The sequence below is a fragment of the Lathamus discolor genome, chromosome 1, assembly GCF_037157495.1.
Source record: "Lathamus discolor isolate bLatDis1 chromosome 1, bLatDis1.hap1, whole genome shotgun sequence".
Classification (NCBI taxonomy): domain Eukaryota; kingdom Metazoa; phylum Chordata; class Aves; order Psittaciformes; family Psittacidae; genus Lathamus; species Lathamus discolor.
Window position 1 is genome coordinate 121251204 of NC_088884.1, and position 14505 is coordinate 121265708.

Here is a 14505-nt window from a genome sequence, read left to right on the forward strand (position 1 = left end):
GAGGGCATTATGTAAGACTAGAGATGAGCATACCAGCATGATGAATGTGAGGAGGAAGATTGCCACAGGATATGTGCCCATTTGTATCAAAAGTCAGTTTTGTCCTCTTTTTCTTGGGCATCCATTTGGTTCAGTACAATATTCACATCCATAATGACATGCTGAGCTTCAGGATGTACCTTAGGTGTCACGAGTTACCTCTGCTTGCAGCGGATGCTGAGCGAAAAGTGTGGGTTCTCCTGAATGTAATTGTGGGTCATCCAAGCACATTTTGATGGGATGGTAAGACCTCAAATTTTAATACTAATCTGTTAAGCAGGTTTTAGTCTTGTGGAAGCCCCAGAATCAGTGGAAAAGCTGAACCAGAGGACTAGGCAGTAGAGCACACTATCTACAGTAACAAGCATACTGACCTACTTAAGGGAAAAAGCCATCATCTGTGGGATGTTTTTATCTGTTGCTGTGTTCACATGTGAAACCTTTTGAGTTGATGTCTCACTGACACTCCTCTGCTCTAAGAAAGCTCAAATAGGATAGATGTTCTTACTGTTTTTCCTTTCCAGTGTTCTCAGTGCCCTCCCAGGCCAAGTCACTTTGGGCATGCAGGCATTGTCATTCTAGTGCTGCCTCCAGCAATATAATGTAGATGTAAGGCCATCCCAGAAGAAAAGGGTAGAGTGTGGGCCTAGGAGGAAATAAAGCAGTAACTAATGAGTTACTGTAAGAAGAGGAAGATGTCTGCCTTCTAGGACCTGAAAAAGCTGTCAGCATGTAGAAGCAGGAGAATCAAGATACACAGAAGACTGCACAGGAAGGAGGGCTTCTGCCCAGTTTGGACCTTTGAGGTTAATAAGCTTTTTCAAGATCATGATGCATGTTAGCAATATTATTGTTATTATTTGTATGGTTGTGATATCTATGTGTTTTCCAGTACATATAGTAGAACTATTCCTTCTTCAAAGTTCTTGTGCTTCACATCTGAACTGAGGAGAGAGATCTGGGTTCTGTTTATCTCAAGAGTCACTTTCTGTATGCCAGGAAAAGTACCCTGTCCTGGGTTCAGCAGTAGCAGTCATTTTTTCTCCTTCTTAGTAGGATCCGTAAGGGATCAATTAAGTACCAACACTGCATTTAAGAGAAAACTCAGGGAATTTACTTAAAGTCTATTTCTGATGAGCTTATCATTTAAGAACACATATAGGAAGAGGACTCCATATGCTTCTAATATCAAAGGTCATATCTTGTTAAAAGTTTACTGCACCTCATGTAGATTCAGATAGCTAGGCAGTGACCAAAGCAGAAGTTTATATTCAATCAAAATTGCAGTTGTATTAAAAAAAAAAACACATGCACAGTGCAAGCAGATATGCCTGGAATGTGTGAAACCCCTGAGTTTTAACTTCGGTTTTACTGCCCAAAAACCACAGGAGTCCTTCTCTCTTGCTCTTCCATCCTGTAAGATGGAAGTGGCATTTGACCCACATTTGCTTTATGTAAGTGTTATGATGGAAAATAAAAATATGTGAGTGGTTTGCAAATGTTATTACTACTTAAGTACTGTTATGTATTATTACCATATGATTCATTAATCCTCTAAAGGATAACTTGCTTTCCACTTACACACTCTGTAACCTACTACCAGGATATGTGATGAATAGATGGAAATTATTTTTTTAAAGCTTTATTTTGGGTATGAAACCAAATAATTTATCATAGATGCATCCTGTGAGTCACTAACCCTCCTGGAAACCTTTTTAGTTCAGCTGTAGCTCTGGAATAAAATTTCATTCATGTCACTGAATCAACCAGGTAAGACTCCAAATCAGAACTAAATGAAATTAACTCAATTCTCAAAAACATTCTCATTTGACTTTAAACAACTATAATTTTACTTTAAAAGCATTTTAACTATCGAGTATATAAAGAGAAACGTCACTTATGATTATAATTTTGGTTTCCCAAAGACTCTTACAGAGGTCTGCATCATGGTTAAAAAATGTGAAGAGATGGCTGTAGACACTGCCTCGGGGAATATAAAGATGAATCTCAAGCTAAGTTTTTATTCCTTAAATTTAACATTTTTGCACCACATTTTTTACTACAGTTTCTTGCTGTACATGTCAAGAGGGATGCAATAGTATGAAACTATTATATAAACAGTAGAAATAAGAAAAAGAGCACTCAGCTGAGTTTGTCAGCATTGTGTACATATTAAAACCTGCATTGATCATGATTCAAGCTATTTTTTCATTCATTTTTTCTTCTTTGATGCATTTATCACTGTTTTTCTGCTATGTGTCCAATTTGTGGGTCACTTACGTAAAGTGCTGAAAACTCTTAATGACCATTAAAGTCAGTAGAAACAGAGCGTCTATTTGTCCTACAGGACCAAGTCTTTCCGTATCAATGCCCCAGCTTTCTAGTTACAAAATTAAGAAATATGCTCAGCCCTTCAAAAAACCTTTTAGCCTCTGCCCGCCATCAGGTCATGATTCTGTGTGGTTGCCAGGTGCTATATTCAAGGCTGCTGTAGCAACTCCTCCAAACTTTAACCTGTTGATCAGAAATCTCATGATATTCATCTGAACCTCAGTAGGTCAATTAGGAGAGTTGTACATCTAAGCTAACGTAGTACGGGAGGTTCTTTACAGAGCATTCCCAGATAATGTTGCTTCTGTAAACTTTACTCTGCTGTATTCTCCTCTTCCTTAATGTAAAATATAACTGATCTTCTTACCAATGAGTTGATCAGCGCTACAGGTAGATCCATTAGTGAAAGTAAATAGTGTAATCTTGTAGCTAATGTTTCAGGCCTTCACTGAAAATGTAAATATCTAACAGTGAAAAAGAAAAGCTTGCTTGTTGTTGGTGCAGGCTGGCATGAAATTGTTCCTTTTCACTGCTGAAAGCATTTGCATCTCAGTGCACACTAACTCTCTATTTTCTTTTCCAATGCCCTCTAGTGCTAATTGACGATTTTGTTACTAACTGAATATGCAGGAAATGCCTACCAGGAACGCAGGGCTTTTAAAATGAATGAAGTTTCTTGCTAACTTATTACTTATTGCCAGCATTTTGGGCTTCATTAGTAAGCACGTCTTCCTCAAGTTAGCTGAAATTAATACTGCTTAGATCTAAAGATGACTCAGAAAGAGTGGGTGTAATTCCACACGTTCAGATTAAAAAGGTATTGATGAAGCAGCATTGTTTGCTGTAGATATAAATCTGTAGGAAAGATTTTGCAAAGACATGAAAATGAATGTCAACACCTAAGATTTTTGTTGGCTTGTTATTCTTATCTTTTCTGGCAATTTAATTTGAAAAATTGGCTTATTAGGCATCTTTTTTTTTATTACCTATAATAGTTGAGTAACACTGCTGTCACACTAGGAAAAAGTGAAATAAAATATCTAACTTGCGCAACATTTATAGATTGGCAGTACAGATTTTATTGCTTTAATATTTGCTACTCAAACCAATAACTCCTGAAAAGCAAATTAATTCACTCCTATAATGAACTAAAACTACATGCCTTTCATTGTCTCAAGAATAAACTCATTGGATGATACGTTCTGAAGCCAAATACACAACGTAGATAGGAATTTAGAAAGATATGGAACTGATTTTCTTTTTTAAGCTAAAAAAATAAAAATTTCTCATAAAAAATGCTTTTTTGAGGTTTCAACTTCAGAATGTCTCTGAAGTATAAAGGGTGCCTCAAAAGCAGAAAATGGTTCTGTGAGGAAAATTATGCAAAATTAATCTAGGGAAATATAGGGATAGAGGGTAAGAGAATCACTGATGGGGTGAGGAAAAATTCTGGGTGGCTTATTCAATCAGTTGTTTAAAAATGCAGAGCAGAAATAGATTTCTCTTAGCTATTTCTATGGTTTCACTACATTAATGTCTGAAAACTTCTCCATTGCTAATGCAAATAACATTCCTGTGAAACTAGTATTAGCTACTGTTCCCATTCTGTACCTGGGGAAGTAAACCAGCGAGGGTTCCTATTTAATTATGGCTGGTTTTCAGAAGTGCCCCAGTGAAATCTGAAGCCTCATATTGCTGGGGTTTCTGCTGGTACAGCAATGTGCCGCTGGATGTGCACACAGAGCTGCTCAAGTTGCAGTAGTACTTGGTTGTGCAGTCTGTGCGTGAGAAATGTGCTATCACAATTCAAGACAGTTGTCCTCTGAAAGTGTTAAAGGGCAGGAAGAGACGTGTATAATCAATACATTCCTGGATTGTTAAACCATTTTGTTTTGTCATTCCAATTAGTATAGCAATGAATTATGCATATTACAAGTTCGATTGTCTTGACTTCTTAGCTTTAATCTTCACTAACCACCAGACTCTTCTATGTCTGAATTGTCTTGTCATTTTCACTCACGAAAATGCATTCTGGGTGAAGAGTGTCATCTCTTGTTACCAGAAGCAAAAGGCAACAGCATCAATGTCCTCTGTCACAATGCTGAAAGTTATTATATCTATTGGTGGGAAATTCGACTGATCAATGTGATATTACAGATTTTAAAAGGCCATTTGAAGCTTCTGTGCCCAAGCATTTACATAAGTCTTCTGATGCCTGGACCCAGTAGACTGTCCATTTCCTTTGAACTTCTTACGTTCTGTTACTTCTATGTGACTTCAGCCTGCTGTCATGGAACAGGGAATTGATTTTGCTCTTCTAAAGAAGTAGTCTTAAATAGTGGCAGTCAAGTTTTTTACATAAAGGCTTTTCAGACTTCATTAGTTTAAACTCGCGTTAGAGGCCTTCAAGGCATGTTCAGTAGTAATTTTTTTTTTCAATTGCTTTTGCATTGTGTTTATTTACCCTAAAATATCCCCTTAGGCAGGGCTGTGTTCCTGACATATTTCAGACTACAACTCTAGGGCTTTGGACTCTCTTCGTTTATATATCCTGTTAGTTTTACTGTTGCCTGTCGCCTTGCGCATAAGCCAGGCTGAACATAGCAAAGACCCAAGTAAACCCTTGGCCCTTGGCTTTTGAAGGAGGAGGAGACAGGTTGTGATGTGTGGGAATGAAGGAAGAGGCTGGCTTCATCTCACTTGCTCTTCTATGGAGAGGCCAGAATAGCTTTTGGAAGTGCTTCCCTATGTGGAGTGGTAACTCTTCAGTTTAGCCTGCTATTTATTTGAACCAAATACTCTTCATTACTAGGACCAGATTTATTTCTTGTACGCAGGTACACATGTAAATAGTGTTGTTAGAGGTGAAAATGAAGAGAGACACTGGTGTCATCTGGTGAAAGGTAGTAACCAGTCTTACAATGAGGAAAAAATGTGATCTATGTGGTGTTGAAATTGCTTCAAACATCAACAGGCAGTGCTCACACTTTTTCCCTGTCACAAATCACCTTTAGGCAAATAATAAGTATGGGTGTTCTGGTAGAACAGTTGACTATTAAAAATTCCAATAAACAATGAAGCCATGATGGAAACATTTCTGTTCGAAGTCGTAACATGGGTGAAGATGGCAGGGCATTAAATATAAGTTGCTCATTTTCAGGCAACCTGTGAACAGCAGTGGTATACATTATCTTTTTGGCATGAATCCATTGCATTGGTTAGTAAAATGTTTTAGTGTAGCAGCCTAGCAGTTTGATTAAACGGCACTGATACCATACAGCCATAGTATAGCGGCTTTTAAAAATCTCCCATTTGATATTGATGCTATTGTGAACATACACTATGTCATCTTGGAAACTCTGATGTAGCTCTGAAAATTAAAGCACAGGCCTAATCTCCATGGCTTATATTGTTTATAAAGTCTGGTTTAGTGTATCCTGAACTAAAGGATCAAGCTGTTTGTCAGCTTCTATATCTGTTGTTTATGGGCTACTGACCTTCAAAATATCATGGCTTATAAGACAAGACAGTGGTTTATGTAAGTTGATAGACAGACAAATAGATGGGTTTCTATTAATAGGCTGATTGCTGTGACTGAAAAATTTACTTATGCAAATGAACAGCCTTATCCTCTCTGCTGAATTAATTATTAAAGAAGAAGAACAGAGACTGAGACACAGTTTTTCAGCAGAGGTATAACTCAATGTTTCTTGATCCATGGTGGGACTCTGCCTGTCCTCCTGCAGTTGTGTTCTTCCTGGCTCATGGCCATGAGCTACTCAGGCTGGCCAGTGCCTGGCTCTGGAAGTCAGGAGAGTTTCACTCCTGCTCCTTATTTCCAAGAGAGAGGCACAGTATCCTGGAAAGCCTCCTGTGGGGTTTGTTTGAAAGCAAGCACCGCAAATTCTATCCACTGCATTCTTTGGTCAACAGAAAGGAGGAAAGGGCCTTTCTGAAAGCAACAGTGAAGACTTCAGGCATTTTGTCTCTCCAGGCTGACTGAAACAGCACTGGAAGGTGATGAGGAAAAATAATCTGGCAGCCCTAGTTAGTTTGGGGTTAAATGAATCAAAGTCAAGCCTGGCTTGCTGGGCTGCTGCTAGGCAACAAGTAACTTTCTGCATTCAGAGGTTCCCCACTAATTGATTCTTGACACCATTCCCATTAGGTTTGTATAAATAGAGAGCTGTTGCTGGGGGAGGAGAGGAAAGCTGGGGTTGCCGGTGAGCATGTGGTGCCGGCACAGCCTCACCAGATGGGTCGGATGTGCAGAGGGTCACTTCTCACTGAGGAAGGGGTTTAGTTACTGCAGAAGAAGGTAACCACTTAGGAGTAATATTTGATAAAACAATACTGATGTTAAGGAGAAAAGAAATCTACAGGAGCCACATGAAATATTACAGTATGTCGGCCATTTAATACGTGTCCACTGAACACGTCTTTTGCATCTGTTTGTTCCTTGCTTATATGTAACTGACCAACAAAGGAATAGGAAACAGCATTTCTTACATGGCTAATATTTGTCGGGCTGGCATAATAAGTATAGTGTCAAGAGGATATCCTCCATGTGGAAGCCTAAAAGCATGCATAGGGGAACACTGGAGCAGAGATTTATAGCGGCTGTAGATAAAGGGAGAGTCAGGCTAATGGAAAGAAAGCAAGCCCAGAAAGTGTCTGGTGTAAAAATCCTCTTTTATTGATGGCTCACTTCTTGAGTCTTTATTATATTGGCTCTATGCCTAACCCTGATAAGATTTTACCCCACCACCAACTGCAAGACTTGGGCATTTTAAAGGCTGCTTCATGAATTAAACTGTTGTTGCTTACAAATAAAATGTTTTTTGTTTTGTTTTTTCTCATACATTATTTATTTCCCAGCTCTTTCTGTACAGAAAGGAGTACAGAAAGGAAGAGAATTAAAATGGGATGTTTCAAAGAGGATGGAAAGACCATGACTGTTTTTTGACAATGGTGAAAATTCCGTTTCATGACATGGAAGTAATTGGCAGATGTTACACATCTATATCCAGCATGCACATGCTAAAACTTGCATGATTTTCTTACTTTACTTCCTTTTTGGCATGACGGAAAAACATGCACTATTGGGTTCTTTCCATATTCTCTTGCAGACATTGGGAGGTATTTCTATCTTCTTTGGCATCCTCTCTGAAGTCTGTGTGGCAATGATGCTGATATTGTGTTGCTCAGGCTGTATGTTTCTCTATGCAGCTGCGAGGGCGGTGGGTGAAAGGAAAAAGTTTTGCGGAAATAAATAGGTTCTGATACATATTGAGTGATAATAGAGAATACTTTGGCTATTGTCATTCATTTCACTTAGCCAATACCTTCAACCAGGGTTTCATTATTAGGTTGAGGGAATTGTACTTTATATTTAATTGCTAATGACCATATTTATCCCCTTACTAGATGAGATGGAGCTATTGCCAGTGAGCACTACATTGTATTTTTTATAAATGGATTCATTTATAAATCAGTAGCTATTCCATGCATATTTACACATTGGAAAGACTGCATTAATATATTTTGGCATGTTTTTCAAACATGCTGCTACTGCACTTTTTAATATCTGATTACCTCTCACTACCTTTCTTTTTTATCTTAACAGTGACAAAATCTATGTAAAGAGAAAAATCACCGTTTTCTTTTTTATTAGTGTTGCAGATTGTCTGTGTAAGGTACAAGACAGAAGAAACAGGAGACCTGGTCAACAGATATAATTTATAAGTAAGTGTATCCTTTTTATATTTTAATAGAAAAGCATTCTAAAAGTATTAAGGCAAATTTAAATCCTGACCGTTGTTTGCAATTCCATGTGCAACAGGCAAAGAGAAATGTGCTACCCAAGAGAGCAATCAGAGCTGAGAGGTAACTCAAACTGATGCATCTGTCCCTTTTTCTTTTTAAAATGCACCTAGTTCTGTCCTGATGCAGCATAGTTTTGCTGTCATTTCATACAGGCTTCCAAGAAAAGCTGAATAAGCTCTTCCCAAAACACCTATTTTTTTTTAGATTTAGACCCATTTTATCTCTAAAGTTATATAATAATATATATTGCATATAATCTAATTTACACTACCTAGTTACTTATTCAGTAATACCTACCAGTTGGATTGGTACTTAAACTAAGCTTTTTCATATATCAGCCTTGCTGAATTTGCCCCAATTTCTTTGCAATTTTGGAATATTTAGGATTCACTGTATATTACATGCTTATGTGGATGGCAATGCCAAGTCAGGTTTTGCGGAAACAGAACACATGACAAAAAGCAGGTGGGCTGCTGAGTCCCGCATGGAAAACCTGAGAAGCCCTTCAGGGAGATACAAAGATTCATCCCCAGTGTAATTACCAGGACTCCTTAGAGAGTTCACAAGAGACCAATTAGTCACAGTGTGTGCATTCCCATTGCAATATTTTTCTCTCTCATCTTTCTACTACCGTTTGCCACTTTTTGCAGTATCTTTTCAGTCTTCAGAATCAAATTCACAAAGCACAACATGGCTATGAATTCAACATAAGTTAAAATAAGCTAAAGCCTACCCAGGAGATGAACATGAACACCCCAAGCACGCTTGAAGAGCCAAAACACATTTTCACAGGCTTTAAAAAAGGATTTTAATCTTGGACAGTCTTTGGCAAGATTAACTAAAGAGGAGACAGCCACTGTTGCCAGTGACATCTTGCATCTGTTTGCTTTGCTTTAGGAAAGAAAATACAATTACTATATCAATTTTCTCTAATAATTCTGTATTGTTAAATATTGTTTCTGTCAAAGGAATAACTATTTATTTTATTGTTCTTATTAAAATATTGGTGCACTGCAAAACTTAAATGCTAACTTAAATGTACCAGAGAAGTTTTTAGCTCTCCTTTTAATATTGAATCTTAAATAGAAAGTAATTGCAATGATGACTTTGAGTAACCTCATCGTAATGAAGGAATTGTGATTATCTCAATTTGGAATTCTTACAAGGCAATCATGTAATCAATAATAATACCTACTGGGTTCTAACATCACCATGTAGACATTATTTATGACTAGCTGCTGGCAAAGCAGTTACCTCATTTTCCAAGCCAAGTTGCAGTGAAAATCCTGGCAGCAGTCAAAGAAGAACCTCCAAAAATATGTATGTGAAAAAAAAAGAGATGCCAGTCTTCTAGATATTGTTAACAAGAAAAGGCGACTAGAGTCTTAAACTACTACTTTTATAAATCTCTTTACACTGTCTCTTGTTTTGGATTTTGGCACTAAGGCAAAGAAGGTAAGGTGCTAAAGTGAATAATCTCCTGCTTTAGACCAAGATGTTCCAACATAAATTTATTTTTTTTTCAGTATTATAAGTTCTTATTTCACTGCTGTTGGAGAGTCTTTATTTAATATATAAGACTAAAATCTATATATTTGTGATCCTTCAACAGTTTGCTAAAGAGCAGCAGGGGCTTTGCTTTCCTATTCAGCCTTACCCTGCCTGCCTGCTATTGGTCTCAGTAACACGCAATATTGACAGTGTCCGCAGGAACAGCCCCGGGCAGCTTCACTTTGGGTATCTTCATGAAAGACACACATGAAATGCAATACATGAAAGACAGGTTTCCTTGTGCCCTGTCACTGCCTATACAAGTGACCAGGAAATCATCAGGGAAGGTCTATCCAGCCCAGCTGTTCCTGAGAGAGCACACAAGAGGGTTTGACCTCTGCTGACCGGATAAGAAATATGGACTCAGTGTGAGGGAAGTACCCAAGATGTGAAGTCAGACCTTTGTTTGTGGTCCTTTTGGTTTGTGCTGAGAAAGATCGGGGAGGCTGGCACTATTATGGGTGCTTGCTGGCTTGCATGTCTTCAGAACTCACATTAACTACACCATCCCCGCAGGCAGCCAGGCTTGCCCCCATTTCCTGATGACAATTTTCCTCATGTTGTCAAGCTCATAGTCAGAATCATCTGTCTATGAGACCCTTTGCAGAGAGGATGTTATCCTGCCCAAAAGCCTTGCAGCTACACAGATGAAACCAACTACAGTGAAGACAGACTAGATAAATATTTCATGCTTGCTGCAATGTGATTTTTGAGCAAACATTGCTTCATAAAAGCAAGAGAAGGATGAGTCAACAACTGATTTTATAATCAGTTTTGGAGTTTTGTAAAGAATTGTTTGTTATTGTCATAAGAATATCATTGTTTCAGTCTCATATCCAGCATAGTAAGGAGATATTTGAGGCAGAGTCCCTGGGTGTTTTAGAAATCTCAAGAACAGAGAGGGGGGCCCTCACAGCACCAGAACAGCCACTAAAGATTCATGGAAACTAAGTGCATATGGAGTAAAGAGCAACAATATATGCCAAACCAATGTCTAACTTTTGCCAGGCCACAGTAACAGGAATGACACAGGGTATGTTGTGCAAGCCTAACCGACTGCCTCATGGACAGCTAGGTGGGATCTTACATCTGTCCACCCTTTCTCAACTCTGTTATAATTTTCCTTGTCTTTTAAATGAGAAAGCAGGACATAAACTCTTAAAGGAGTAATGCTGGTGGTTGCTACAGAAAATACACTAAGACAAGCAGAGTGACTTAGAGTGGATGGAGCTGTGGAACAGCAAAGGTCCTCAAGGTAATAAAAACAGGCATGAGTAAGCGGAAGGAGGAAAGTTAGCAGACAAAAGAGTTTGCTTCCTGAAAGTTTAAAAATGAAGTTTCGTTCTGAACAGGGTGTTGATTGGCTAGTTTTGGGTTGAAGAACTGGTTTTTGAAGTGTGAACTTCAGTATTTGCAACAGAATTTTCAGGCTACTAAAAAGTAGTCATTGGTTGTGTTTACTGTCACTGTGTAATTGTAAAATGTTACCAACCAAAATGTGAGGTAGATGAAATATCTTCAATGATAATTTCCCTTGCTAAGGAGAAAATTGCCTTGCCTTGCCCACTAATTGTCTGCCAAAAAGTAGTTTGCATTGGAAATGTTCAATTTTTATGCTAATGCTACTTGAGGGTAACTGAGATTTCAGCACTTGGACCTATATAAACACCTCAGGAGAAATTCAGAATTGTCTTAGAGCTGTGAGAATGTGCAAAATATTATTTTTAAGAAACAAGGTTGTCTTTCTAAGTAGGACAAACCCTACCCACATACTGTATAAAATAATCTAAAGATACTTGTAATATTGGAGATAAAATCAAACCTTAGGGCCTTAATCTCTGCTCATTTCCACCATGTCTAATAAAGTCTGCTGAACTACAATAATGTATAAACAGTTCGAAAGAATAATAACCATTGTATTGAGTGCCAAATACAATTATTAATTTACGAACAAATAACTTGTCTTAATGAAAAATAATTAAATGAAAAATACTTTCCCTGTGTACCATTAGGACATAAGAGTTATAGTTGACAGATATAAAATATTCAGGGAGAATCACAAAAATAGATCACCCTTGATAGTGTTCACATTTTAGAAAGAAGAATAAAGATGTTGATAGGGAAGATTAAAATGCAAAGGAAGATTTGTTTACATTCCGTCAGAAATTTTCCTGTGCTTTTTCACGTGTTAGATGTTCAAAGTTAGGAATATTAAAATGGCATAAGAACATATGTCAGTACTGAATCAGGTCACATTCACACCTGATGCAATGTCTTGTCTCTTAACAGTGGCTGTAGTGATGCTTAAGGACGAATAAAAAGCCAACAAGCATGTAGGATATGATGCTTCACAAACGTGAAAGTGATTTTCTTTCACTGTGTAGGGGTCAGTATATATTAAAGCTATATTTTATTCCTCAAATAACATATGAATATTTTATTCCTTGAATAAATAATTAGTGTTGTATTCAGAGAAGTAATTTGTCTAAGATAAAGAATTCCCACTAGATAACAAACACTTCTATTTATCAAACACCTGTTGACCTGCATAAAATATGCATGCCATTGTTTAAGAAAACAGGTATACATGAAAATTTAATATAAGTCACAGACTATCATTGACATTGCCTTTTATTCCTATTACTGAGGTTGAGAACTATTGAATGAAAAATTCAAGCAACAGTAAATATCATTGTAATACTAATGATCTCACCATCACAAGTATCTGCTTTCTGTGAATCTTCTTTAATTATAATATAAACTGAAAGGATGATAAATATTTGTATTGAACAGAAGCAAGGGATATTGCATAAAATGAAGTGTGGCTGCCAGCATGATCTGTCTCTTATTTTAGGTTGTTCTGCTCAGGGCACATCAGCTCTTCCAAACACTGTATCAGAAATCACTCCTGCTGGCCTGGTACCCAGAGATGTGTGCAGGGAGAGCATCCTTACAATCTCTGCTACTGCCTGATTCTCTTCTGTTGCCTGCAGGGAAACAGCCTTCACACTCAGCACACAGCTATGGATCAAAAAAAGCCTCTCTGTACAGGAAAACTTATCCCTATTTCATGTTCACATCACATCATGTACATGGACATGAGTACATCATGTACTCAGCTGGATCTGTGTTATGGTTTTAAGAGATTTTAATAGGTTCCTCACCTTATTTTTTGACTAGGTTGATCCAATAGCTAAATCTAATATCTGTTTGTAGGTCTTGTCTCCCTTTGCTCAGCAAAGCTCCACCAATCTGCTAAGTCTGTTTTCTACTAATTTCAGTATTTATCAAGGTTTGAAGCAATACCCATCTTGCAAGAGGTTTCACCACCAGGTCCACTTGTCCCCCACCAGAACAGCCATTGAGAATATTTTGGAGAGGAGGTGTAAAAATGGAAGGGATTGTTCTGAATCCCACATCAAGCAGTTTATGTGTAGGTTCGTGTTGAATTAACAGACCTTTTACCTGGAAAAAAACCAGCTGAATAGTGGTGCTAAATTACTAATAGATATACCTAATAGGCAGCTAATGGAAGGAGACTTTATTCAAACTGCCTGTTTGAATAAATGTTGTTTTCTCATTAAAAAAAATAGCATATTTCTTCATTTTCTACATGTAAATTAGTATTTATCAAATAGTAACAAGTCTTTAAATGTATGGAAATGAGAATGAAAAGCAAAAAGTCTACGCAGTAAGTAGGTTACATCTGTTAAACAGTTAAACAGTCCACCTTGTCATCAAAACATGTCATTTACTAATTTCAGATTAAATAAATAAATGACTGCCCTGTTGCTCCTGAAATGTTTCTGTTGTCAGAGCCTTATGTGAGCATCAGTCCTTTATTTTTATACAATGACATGTTTTTAAGTTATTCTGAAAAGACAATGAATTGTGTGATTGCTACTTTGAAAACAGCCAACCTTGTTCTTGAAAAAAATTGCTTCAAGGAGCATGGGCAATGCTTAAGTGAGCAGTAAGTATAATACTACCTGGTTTCTGAACCAAAGCTACATTGTAGAGTTAATTCACAGCTGTGAAAACATTAAGAAGTCTGTTATTTATCCACCATTAAAATGATATTAATTGTAAAACATGTAAAATATTCCTTTTATAATTATCTGAAAGCATATCCTTGTTGAAAGATAGACACATTACAATGCTAAGTGTGCATGCAGCAATAGTATTTCATATATTTTGGTTTATATAACATGTGGAAAAGAATTATTTCATCATTATGCATTACTTTCAGGACAGAAGCTGTTCTTTGGTCATTTTATGAGCACCTGTGTTTTCTCTGTCTAAACAGCTATAAGATTTCATAAAGTTTGAGTGCTTTAGTAGTTTCCTGAAGAATTTCTGAGATTTGTGAGCATACTGGAATTGACCTGAGTATTAGAACCTGACTAAGCACAATATATTCTATGCACAACAAATATTTGCTGAGGTAGACTTCTAGCAAAATAAGAAAACTGAGATGTCACTGTAGTATATCAGCCTGCAGTAAAAACTTGTCTGGGAGAGACTCAAATGATGTAGAGGTGCTGGCTGGGAGGAATAACGATTTTGTCAAAACTAATGCAAAGGAAGTGTAAACAGCACTGATAAACTCCCAGCGCTGAACAAATCTAAAACCACTAAATCTGAATTCTATTTTTTTTTTTCATGGCCTTATCCTCAGAATTCATTAATTCTGCAGAAGCCTCTTGCTTGTGCTCATTCTCTCCTGCAATGATGCAGGATAATTGTAAATGCTTCTGA

At 37.3% G+C, this 14505-nt stretch overlaps 1 long non-coding RNA gene across 1 annotated transcript; it reads left to right on the plus strand.

Annotated features, from left to right (window-relative positions):
- Window positions 1-594: 594 nt before the first annotated feature.
- Window positions 595-12716, plus strand: LOC136007332 (uncharacterized). Its single transcript, XR_010609628.1, has 4 exons — window positions 595-845; window positions 8045-8115; window positions 8213-8256; window positions 12602-12716. It is a non-coding gene; the product is annotated as an uncharacterized LOC136007332 (long non-coding RNA).
- The last annotated feature ends 1789 nt before the right edge of the window (window positions 12717-14505 follow it).